This window comes from Panthera uncia, chromosome C2 (assembly GCF_023721935.1).
Source record: "Panthera uncia isolate 11264 chromosome C2, Puncia_PCG_1.0, whole genome shotgun sequence".
NCBI classification, from domain to species: Eukaryota; Metazoa; Chordata; class Mammalia; order Carnivora; family Felidae; genus Panthera; species Panthera uncia.
Window position 1 is genome coordinate 18,471,705 of NC_064810.1, and position 10,642 is coordinate 18,482,346.

Consider the following 10,642-nt stretch of genomic DNA (forward strand, 5'->3'; position numbering starts at 1 on the left):
AGCAGGAGGTGTAGAACATGTGTAAAGAGAATAGATTAAATGCGTCTGCCTAAACAAATCAACAACCAGAATAATCAGACTAGAGGAGGGAAGAAGTAAGAAGGAGAAAATGAAGGAAGAACATAAAGAGTTGTCTGTGAATTAAATCAGCCAAGGCAGCAGCGCTGGTCTGGACGAGGGACTGGCTGGCTGGTCAGCGTCAATCCGGCTCCCGGCTCCCGTAGATCCGCACTTAGCGGGCGCGGAGGGGCGTGGCTTGGTGTAGGTGGGTCCCGCCTCCACTGGGGGCCGGCTCTCTGTTCCCTGAGCCCCTACCTTGTTGGTGATGGCGAGGAAAAAGGTGAGGCCCCAGTCTCTCCTCCGCGGACCTGGTGTCCCAAACGGCTCTGTTCAAGCCGTTCTCACTGTGCTATGGGTGCGAACGAGGCGGTTTGTCCTGCTCCGCCGACTCCCGTGCCTCCCTGGTGCTCAGCTGGGTCTTAAACCCGGAAGTCTTAAAGGTTCCGGTCTTGCGCACCCCAGTTCAGGGGGGAGTGCCGCTCCGCATCGCGGATATATGGCCTCTGGCGGGCACGGGCAGTCTTTGTCCTTTGAACCGGTATATACCTTCTTGCCACGGCACTCCAGGGAGGGGGCTGCTTTCTCCCACTGTGGACTGTGCCTCTGAACTAGCTACCGGCCCTGGACTGGCTCCCCTCCTCCCGAGGTGCACAAACAGGGCAGCCAGCCCGTCTGTAGAAAGCGCCACAGTTCGAGATTGGATCTTTCTCCATCCTGGCCCATGGTTTTTCTCTTGTCCAGGTACAGTCCTACGCTTCCTCAGCCTCTCTTTCTCTTCTTTTGTCTCTCCCTAAAAGGGGATCCCTCCCCTCCATTTCTCTGCCACCCGTTTTATCTCTCCCGGTTCACAATCACGCACCCATGGCCCGCCGGGTTGTCCCTGTGGGTCCCTGAGGAATCTCTGTCACTTTGCTGCCCAGACTCTTAGAGTGCAGAGTCCTTTGGCCTCAACACTGCTGTGTTTGAGAGACGAGGGCACTTCGGATCCCCCTACTTCTTGGCCATGTTGGATTCCAACTTTCTCAAATCTCTTTGAAGGAAGGTATTTCTAGTTATGGAGCCATGAAGAGATTGGGCATTGGAGACCAACCAAAGGCAGATAACAAATCGAGGAGCCTTTATTCTTGGAAAGCTGCTAGAACTTCAGGTAAGAATAGTACGAATACGTCTTCTCCAGCCCCCCCCCCCCCCCCCCCCCAACTTAACTTGGCTGCCAAGAATAATAGTTTCATCAGCATGGGGGAGGAACACGAAAACCAACAGCTTTGTTGCCAGAGGGGATGAACTCAGTCTGGGTGTGTGTGTCGGGGGGGTGGTGGTGAAAATATTTGGCTTTATTGTTTAAAAGGGGTGGACATGGCTGGGGACAAAAAAGGAAAGTGCAGCTTTGCAAGCCTGACCGTATGGTTCTGGTTGGGGTGAATGGTGAGTGGTGGACCAGCCAGAAATATAATGGGGAAATCCTGGAGATGAGAGACCCATAGAAAGGCTGAGATAATCTCACCATATGTTCTTGACTGATTAGAAAACTCTCCATGCTTGGAGGAGACCTGAGGGAGGCTGTTGAACATTGAAAGCTGAGGGAGACTTGAGAATTGGCTGTAACTTGAGATACATTTTGCCAGCAACATAGAAATTAATCGATAGAGGTGAAAGCTTTGTGGGAATGAGGCATTTGACCTCAAGCTCTGCCCAAATCACTGGCTTACCACTAAGCTATGCACATAAAAGAGAGATCTTTAGGAAAATAGTCTAAAAACAAAAATAAGAATTAAAAAACTGAGCAGAGACATCAGTGATTCCACACTTTAAGTACAAGGAAGTTACTAAAAAAATTATTTAAAAATAATGACCCCATAACCTTAAGAAAAATAAAGCAGAATCAAGAAGTAATGTCTTCTCACTCTATTTATTAAAGAAACAGTAAGAAAAGATACAATGCAGGAAAAACACCAACCATCCTTTCACGTCAGGCTGAAAGAAGCACAGTGATTTTTTCTTTCATTCCCCAATTCCCATATTCCCACCCACGTCAGTAGAAAAAAAAAAAAAAAAGAATTGCTACAATATTTATCTAGAAATGTTGATTTTTAAAACGAAATTGACTAGGCATACAAGAAAGAGGAAAATATAATCTACACTCAATTAAAAAAAAAGACAGTCAATAGAAGTTGCTCAGGGTGAGCCCAGATGTTGCTTTATAGACCAAGACTTCAAAGCAGCTATTGTAAATATGTTCAGAGAATTAGAGGGAATTATGGGGTGCCCAGGTGGCTCAGTCGGTTAAGCGTCAGACTTCAGCTCAGGTTATAATCTCGTGGTGTGTGAGTTCGAGCCTTGTGTCAGGCTCTGTGCTGACAGCTCAGAGCCTGGAGCCTGCTTCGGATTCTGTGTCTCTCTCTCTCTCTGTCCCTCCGCCACTCATGCTGTCTCTCTCTGTCTCTCAAAAGTGAATAAACATTTAAAAATATATAAAAAAAAGAGAATTACAGGAAATTATGTTCAAATAATGAAAGCAAAATTTAATGACACTGACTTAACATACAAGAAATAGAAGTAGAGAACTAGAAAGTATGAGAAAAGAACCAAATGTAAATTCTAGAGTTGAAAAATGCAATACGGTAGTGTTTCCTTATCCATGGGGATTATGGTCTGAGAACCCCAGTGGGGGCCTGAAACCTTGGGTAGTACCAAACCCTAAATACACTATATTTTTATCTATATAGACATACCTGTGGTAACATTTGCTTTATAAATTAGCACAGTAAGAAATTAACAGCCATAACTAATAACAAAATAGAACAATTATAACAATATATTGTAATAAAAGTTATGTCTCTCAAAATATCTTTTTTTTTTAAAGTTTATTTATTTGTTTTGAGAGAGAGAGAAGCAGAGAGTGAAGGAGAGAGAATTCCAACCAGGCTTTGCTGACAGTGTAGATGTGGGGCTCATTCCCATAAACCATGAGATCATGACCTGAGCTGAAATCAAGAGTTGGATGCTTGACTAAGTCACCCACGTGCCCCTCAAAAGATATTATTGCACTGCATTCTTGTGATAAAGTGAGATGATCAAATGCCTGCATGATGAGGTGAAGTGAGGTCAATGACCTAGGCAATGTCACGTAGTGTTGGGCTACTATTGAGTGTGTGACAATACATCAGAAAAAGAATCATCTGCTTGTCCACTAGGGTTGACTGTGTGTAATTGAAACCATGGCAAGGAAACTGTGGATGATGGGGGACTACTTAACTGAAATAAAAATTTACTACATAGGCCCAGTAACATATTTGAGATGGCAGAAATAAAAATGAGACTTACAGAAAGATCGATAGAAATACTCCAATCAGAAAAATGAAGAGAAAAAAGATGGAAGAAAAAGGAAACTTTTGAATCACGTAAAGTGTGTAACATACATGTAATGGCAGTCAATGAAGGAGAGGCAAGACAGAGAGAGAAGGGTGTAGAAAAAAAATATTTGAAGAAGTAATGACCCAAAACTCCCCAGATTTGATGAAAAACTTTTACCTAGATATCTAAGATTCTCAGCGAATCCTATTAGAAACATAAAGAGAACCACAGTTAGACATATCCTCGGCCAACTACCAAAAGCCAAAAATAAAGGGCAATCTTAGAATCAGCAAGAGAAAAGTGACTTCCCACACACAGAGCATTAACAATACGGTAGTAAACAGCTAGCTTCTCATCAGAAACAACAGAGACCCAAAAGCAGTGAAATGACAAAGTGCTGAAGAAAAACAAACCTGCCGATGGCCAACAAAAATACTCCTCAAAAATGAAGGTAACACTAGGACATTCCCAGATAAACAAAAGGTGGCAGAATTCATTTCTAGCCATCTTTTACTGCAAGAAATGCTAAAGGGAGCCCACCAGAGAGGAAGGAACTGACATGAGATCGTAACTGAGATCCACAGGAAAGATGAAGTCCATAGGAAATATTAAGTATATGGGCATACGTAAAAGACCACATATGTATTTTTTCCTCTTTTCTCAGTTTCCTTAAAAAAACCCACACAGGAATGTTTAAAACAACGATGAACTAATTATAGCTCCATATTGTTGAATATATATTATATATGTAAAATATGCATTTGAAAAAATATATATTTGACAACATGCCACATAGGTGATAATAATAGCACAGAAGGAGGTAATGAAGCAACATCGGGGCAAATTTGCTTTACTTACCCAGAGGTAATTACAGCAGCCAGCTGCCACAAGGGTGGCGGTGGTGACCCTATTCCGGATGGAGTTCAGTTCATTTCATATCATTCATTTTATTTCATTTCAGTACAGAGGTTAATAACGACTTGGCTACTCATTTAAAGTAAACATTTACCAAGCCCATTGTTTACAAAATCAAATACAGAGACTGAAGTTTAAAAACCACAGATCTGCCCCATCCCTCCCACTCCGGCTTCTGCTTCCCAGAGAGCAATTTTAAACACTTTTCCCTGCTTTTCCAGGTGATTTCAACCATATTTCTAAATGAAATATTTATGTCACTCACTGTTCTTTACTTTTTCAGATTTAGACATTTCGCTCATTGACACCATACATTCCCTTCTTCCTGTCTTCTCAATGTGATTCCATCATCCCCTTTGATTTCTGTATTGGTTAACTTCCACTTCTTTATTACTTGTTACATCAGAGCCGTGCCTCATTTTGTAGGAAGAAGATATTATAAGGAGCGGGAGTTATCCCTTAAGTCTCCTCTCTCTTTAATCTTTCAACTTCTTTGATCTGTATTTTTACTTTTACACGATAGTGATTGGTGATCTTTACTTTCTGTTCTGCAGCTTTGGTTAAATCTTTCACGTTTGCTTACAGATGGATGCTACAAGTTGAAATTCAATATTCAGTGTTTATGTTACTTACTAGTGTATAATATTGGAGGTAATAGAGTTCCCTCCTTGAAACTTCTGAAAGGGGCCAGATAGTAACTATTTTAGACTCTGTGGGTCACAGGGCTTATGTTGCAACTACTCAGCTCTGCCTTTGTAGCATAAAAGAAGCTATAGACAAGAGGTAAATGAATGAGTCTGGCTGTGTTCCAGTAAAACTTCATTTTCAAAAGAAGCAGCAGGCAGGATTTGTCCCACGGGATGGAGTTTGTCAATCCTTGCTTTAGAACTTTGAAGACATGTTTTCATTGTATTTCTAATGATGCTCAACTGACCCTTGTTCCTTTGTATGTGGCTTCCTTTTTTCTTTTTTCCTTTTTTTCTAGCTGGGAATAGTTTCAATTCTTGCATGCTACAATTTCACAATAATATGTACAGGAGAGGGCATTTACTCATTATTATTTTTTGACTATTGTCTCTGTCTTTTTTTAAATTTTTTTTTTCAACGTTTTTTATTTATTTTTGGGACAGAGAGAGACAGAGCATGAACGGGGGAGGGGCAGAGAGAGAGGGAGACACAGAGTCGGAAACAGGCTCCAGGCTCCGAGCCGTCAGCCCAGAGCCTGACGCGGGGCTCGAACTCACGGACCGCGAGATCGTGACCTGGCTGAAGTCGGACGCTTAACCGACTGCGCCACCCAGGCGCCCCAACTCTCTGTCTTTTTTTAATGGAAACTTTCTTGGTCTGATTATGGGCCACCTGGATTAATCCTCTTTTGTGTCTAATCTTTTCTGTCTTTTTGGGAAGGGGTGTTCTGTGTCTTATTTTTTGAAATATATTGAACTATGTCTCTTAGAACTTTTACTGATGCTTTGTGGCAGAAATTTAGAACAATTTTTTTTTTTTTAATTTAGAGAGAGAGAGCGGAGAGAGGGGCAGAGGGGGAGAGAGAGAGAGAGAGAGAGAAAGAGAGAGAGAGAGAGAGAGAGAGAGAGAGAGAGAGAATCTCAGGCAGGCTCCATACTCAAAATGGAGCCCAACGTGGGACTTGGATCATGACCTCAGCTGAAATCAACAGTCAGATGCTCAACCAATTGAGCCACCCACGTGCCCTATCAGCAGTAACTTTTAAAAATACTTCTTTCTTCTCTAACCTTCTCCACCTCCTCCTTTTTTTGTGTCTGTGCTAGAGTAGATTTGCCATGAAGCTGATTTCCCCACACTCAGGTCCTGGAAGTTTCTGGGAATTATAGAGTGTTCTCAGTGGGAAGGTACAGCTAGATTACAATCAGGAAGAATTTCTGGGAAAGTGTTTAGGCTAAATAGGTTTCAGAAGAAAGGGATTGGAACCTCTAAGATTCTGTAACTTAAATTGTGGCATATTTTCCACATATAAATATTTATTTTTTGTACCTAATTTTACATTCTAATTTCGTACTTTTAAAAAGGCCCTAAATATTGATTAAGCTTTAGGGTTACACAAAATCTAGATTTTCATTTTAGTTTAATTTCTCTGAGAGTACAAATTAGCATTTTTCTAGATTCTTTTCTGTGCTCTGTTTTGTTTTGTTTTGAATTTTATGTTTCCTTGAGGTAATTTTGTGGTTAGTATACTATTTTAGTATACTATTGTTTCCCGCCTCCCGCCCCCCCCCCCAAATGTCTGGTGATTCTTGGTTTTCCATTCTTATTTAAAAGTGAGAAAATAGACAAGCTGACTCTGGGGTCTGTGAACACGGATGGGACATGTCAGCTGGCACATTTTCCTTTAGGAAAGCTGGAAGGAGATCTCTGAAGTGCTAATTCCCAGCTGCCTTTGTTCTCCCAAAGAGTTCATTCAATTTTTTCTTTTTTAAGAATTCATTCAGTTTTTCAAGAGAAGAATTCCCCATGTTCTCTTCGTTAGGAAGAAACACCTGGCTGTTAGGGAAGGATTGACTGTTTCCTCTATAGCCTCTTGCTTTTGGGCCCATACTTTACTTCCACCAGCAGACAGGTAGCTCCTTCTGCCGGTACAGCCTCTGTCTGTGTGCTTTACGCTGCACCTTCCTGTGTTCTACAGCATTAGTACCTATTCCTCCTCATGCGTTGTGTCTTCCAGGAATTTATTGAGATTTCTTGTTAACTGATAGTCACCCCCTGTTCTCCTAGCAGAGGGCCTTGGAAGAAAGAGATTAACGTGTACCCACTGCACCTTCAATCTGGAGTCTGTGGGCCTTTAATCTCACCAACCAACTCCTAGCCTACTAGATGGCTCAGGTTTTGCTGCTTATGCTTTTAGGGGTTTTTCAGGGTTTCTACTGAGAACACATACAAAAACCCTACCAAACTCACTTTTTTGAGCAAAACTCTCATTTGTGGATATTTGATATCTTCTTTGGGAGGACATCTGGCTCTCAAGTTTCAGCATCCATCTTTTTTCTTTTTATATATATTTTTTAACGTTTATTTTTGAGAGACGGAGAGAGAGACAGAGCACAAGTGGGGGAGGGGCAGAGAGAGAGAGGGAGACAGAATCAGAAGCAGGCTCCAGGCTCTGAGCTGTCAGCACAGAGACCAACGTGGGGCTCGAACTCACGGAGTGTGAGATCATGACCTGAGATGAAGTTGGACGCTTAACCGACTGAGCCACACAGGAGCCTCCAGCATCCATCTTAACTCCTTTATATCTTCGAGAAATTCCTCACTGTTTCTGTCCAAGCCTTCGTGGCTTTCCTGCATTGTCATATTTGTTCATTTTTTAATATTTTGTCATTTTAAAGGGATTTGCAGTGGGGAGAAAAGTAAATGTGTGTGCTAAGTCAACCGTCTTCATCTGGAAGCTGGAACCTTCAAATTTCTAAATGGTGTAATTAAATGGTCTTTTCTTTCTTAATAAAATCCTCATAGTCTATAAATCAGAAAGCTTTTAGAAAAAGCACTCTAAAAATATAATTATGCACACCCACTTATAGAAGCTTTTCATTAACTTCTCTTTAAATGTATTTGATCCTAAAGACATAATCTCAAACTTCTTATCACTTACATTCCATTTTTGACTTATTTTCTTCTCACAAGATATTCTTATCTGTCCCTTCCTCTTTTAGTTGGATATTTAACGCCTTGATACTGTATGATTTAAAATCTCCCCGTCTTTCTTTGAAATTGTACTGCGCTCTTAATTCTTATGTGACTCTTCTGCCAAATATTATTGATATTTTAGATGAATGAGAATATATTGAAAATTATAGGAAATACTGTGTGTTATGTTATTTAAACCGAAAGGAGAAGACAGTGTTTTTCTGAGTATTCTTAGATCTGTATATATCTATTAATTAATCCAATAAGAGGATTTTTGAATGCATACAACGCGCCAGGCATCTTTCAGGCTCTAAAAGTGACTGAGTGATCACTGACCAAGACAGAAAAATCTTTGACCTCATGATGTTTACTTTCTAGTGGGAAACAGATGGTAAACAGGATAACTAGGTGAGGATATGTGTATTAGGGTTCTCCAGAGAAACAGAACTAATAGGAGTATATATGTAAAGATTTATTATAAAGATTATGTGATTATGGAAGCTGGCAAGTCCCAAGATCCTCTAGATGAGTCAGCAAGCTGGAGACCCAAGAGATATGATAGTTTAGTTCCAATCTGGGTCCTAAGGCCTGAGAACCAGGAAAATCAAATGTCTAGTCTCAGTCCAGAAGCTGGCAGGCTCAAGACCCAGGAAGAGCCTAGGTTTCGGTTTGAGCTTGAAGGCAGGAAAAACCAATGTCCCAGCTCACAGGCAGTCAGGTAGGAGTTCCCTCTTTAGGGGAGGATCAGATTTTTATTCTGTTCAGACCTTCAACTGATTGGATGAAGGCATATCAGGGAAGATGATCTACTTTACTCAGTCTACCTATTAAAATGTTAATCTTGAAAATTAAAAAAGAAGTTTAGAGATGAAACTGACCATGAGGCTTAGATCATATTCTACTCATTCAGTTGTAACATATGCTTGGGGAACCGACTATAACACCCTGGAGATGCACAATGGAAGACTACGACACAAAGCTGATAGTGGAAGTGGCCCTGGAATTATCTCTGTTCTAAGCATTCAAGTCAATAATGGGTTGTGACAAGTAGTGTCTCTCAACGTGAATGGAAACTATACTAGATTGGTTCTAGATCTAGATGCAGTCCACACTGCATCAGGCACAGCCCTGGGGATTCCACTGCTGCCCCAAACGTGCCTCCTCCTCCTTCAAACTCCTTCTAACAGCAACTCAATCCAGAAGCCCAACTATGATAAGATCAGTGGATCCTGATCTCTGCCTCTGCAAGAAACCTCCAGAGGAAAGACCTTCTCATCTTTACAGTGCCCAAAACAGCCTGTCTGAAGTGCAATTCCTGGCTCCTTTTAGGGTAAAGTGTGTGATGACAATGGGTATCACTGAGATATTTCAGATTCGATGTCAAGTGTTCCTCTGCCAGATATACAAGAATTCCCCAATTACAAGGTTATTGACATGTAGACACCCCTGTACTCAGCAGATCCAAATACCATCGATACAGACTATTACCCCGGAAGTTATGACATTGAAAGTGATTTTCTAGCACCAGCAGAAGAATTTCCTGTGCCTGATGAGTTACCATCACTGCCTCTAGAATTCAGTGATCAGTTTCAATCAATGGACCCTCCTGGAGACATACTTTCTGCAGGTAGTTTGGGTTTTTTGTTGGGAAACTGGCAGGAGTTCAGCTTAAATCAGTTTATCTGCCCAGTTTCTAACCTGTCAATATGTCTGAACTTCCCCGAACAGGCACTGGTGAGAACAGTGCTTGTAGAGAACTACTCACAGCATCAAAGAAACTTTGAAGCCTCTTCTGTAGAAAACATACCCACGTCTGTGTGTGCTTTCACAGCTTCTTGCTCTGATGGGTCGGCATGCTGTTGGAGTCCGAGGTCATGATGAGTGACCACGGGAGAGGAGACAGTGGGCTCTTCGAAGAGGTGACAATTCCTCCACCAGATCTGCAACGATTTAGGGAAGTCTGAGGCTTAAAACTCCCCCAGTACCTGCACTTTAATGAAGTTATAGAGATTATGTAAATAATCTGCATTGTTCTGTTTTTTTTTTAATGTTTTAAAATTTGTTTGAGAGAGAGAGAGAGAGAGTGTGAGTGAGTGGGGGAGAGAGAGGGAGACGCAGAATCTGAAGCAGGCTCCAGGCTCTGAGCTGTCAGCACAGAGCCTGACACAAGGCTTGAACTCACACACTGAGAGATTATAACCTGAGCTGAAGTCTGACGCTTAACTGACTGAGCCCCTTCTGCATTGTTCTTTGTAGCAGTGCTTAAGCACTTTTCTCAGTGAGCTAAAATGGGCCTGCCTACACTGATCCACATGCCTCTTGACATGTTAGCCATTTTCCGTGTCCTAACCCACTTTAACTGGGTGAGATTTATGTTGGCTATGCCATTTTCGAACATCTTTTTGTATTAATATTTGTGATGAAATAATGAAATAAAAATCAGTCCTACTATCTTGTTAGCATGATCATAGATTTATATAAAATTGATTATTTTAATTTTCCTGTCTTTTGGGGGGTAAATTTTATGTACAGATTTAACTTTTCATAGTTTCAACTGGACTTTCAAGATATTTTGTGCATTTGTTTTGGACTGAATTTTGGTGGTGTTAGTATCATTACCTAGCACCCTGATTTTTAAATATAATCAGGATTT

At 41.3% G+C, this 10,642-nt stretch overlaps 1 long non-coding RNA gene across 2 annotated transcripts; it reads left to right on the forward strand.

The window, feature by feature from the left end:
- Positions 1-261: 261 nt before the first annotated feature.
- On the forward strand, positions 262-10,314 carry LOC125921734 (uncharacterized). Of its 2 annotated transcripts, none has more exons than XR_007457479.1 (3): positions 262-340; positions 1,099-1,207; positions 9,821-10,314. It is a non-coding gene; the product is annotated as an uncharacterized LOC125921734 (long non-coding RNA). The 2 variants fall into 2 exon arrangements; XR_007457478.1 differs by lacking the exon at positions 262-340 and adding an exon at positions 542-801.
- Positions 10,315-10,642: the final 328 nt, after the last annotated feature.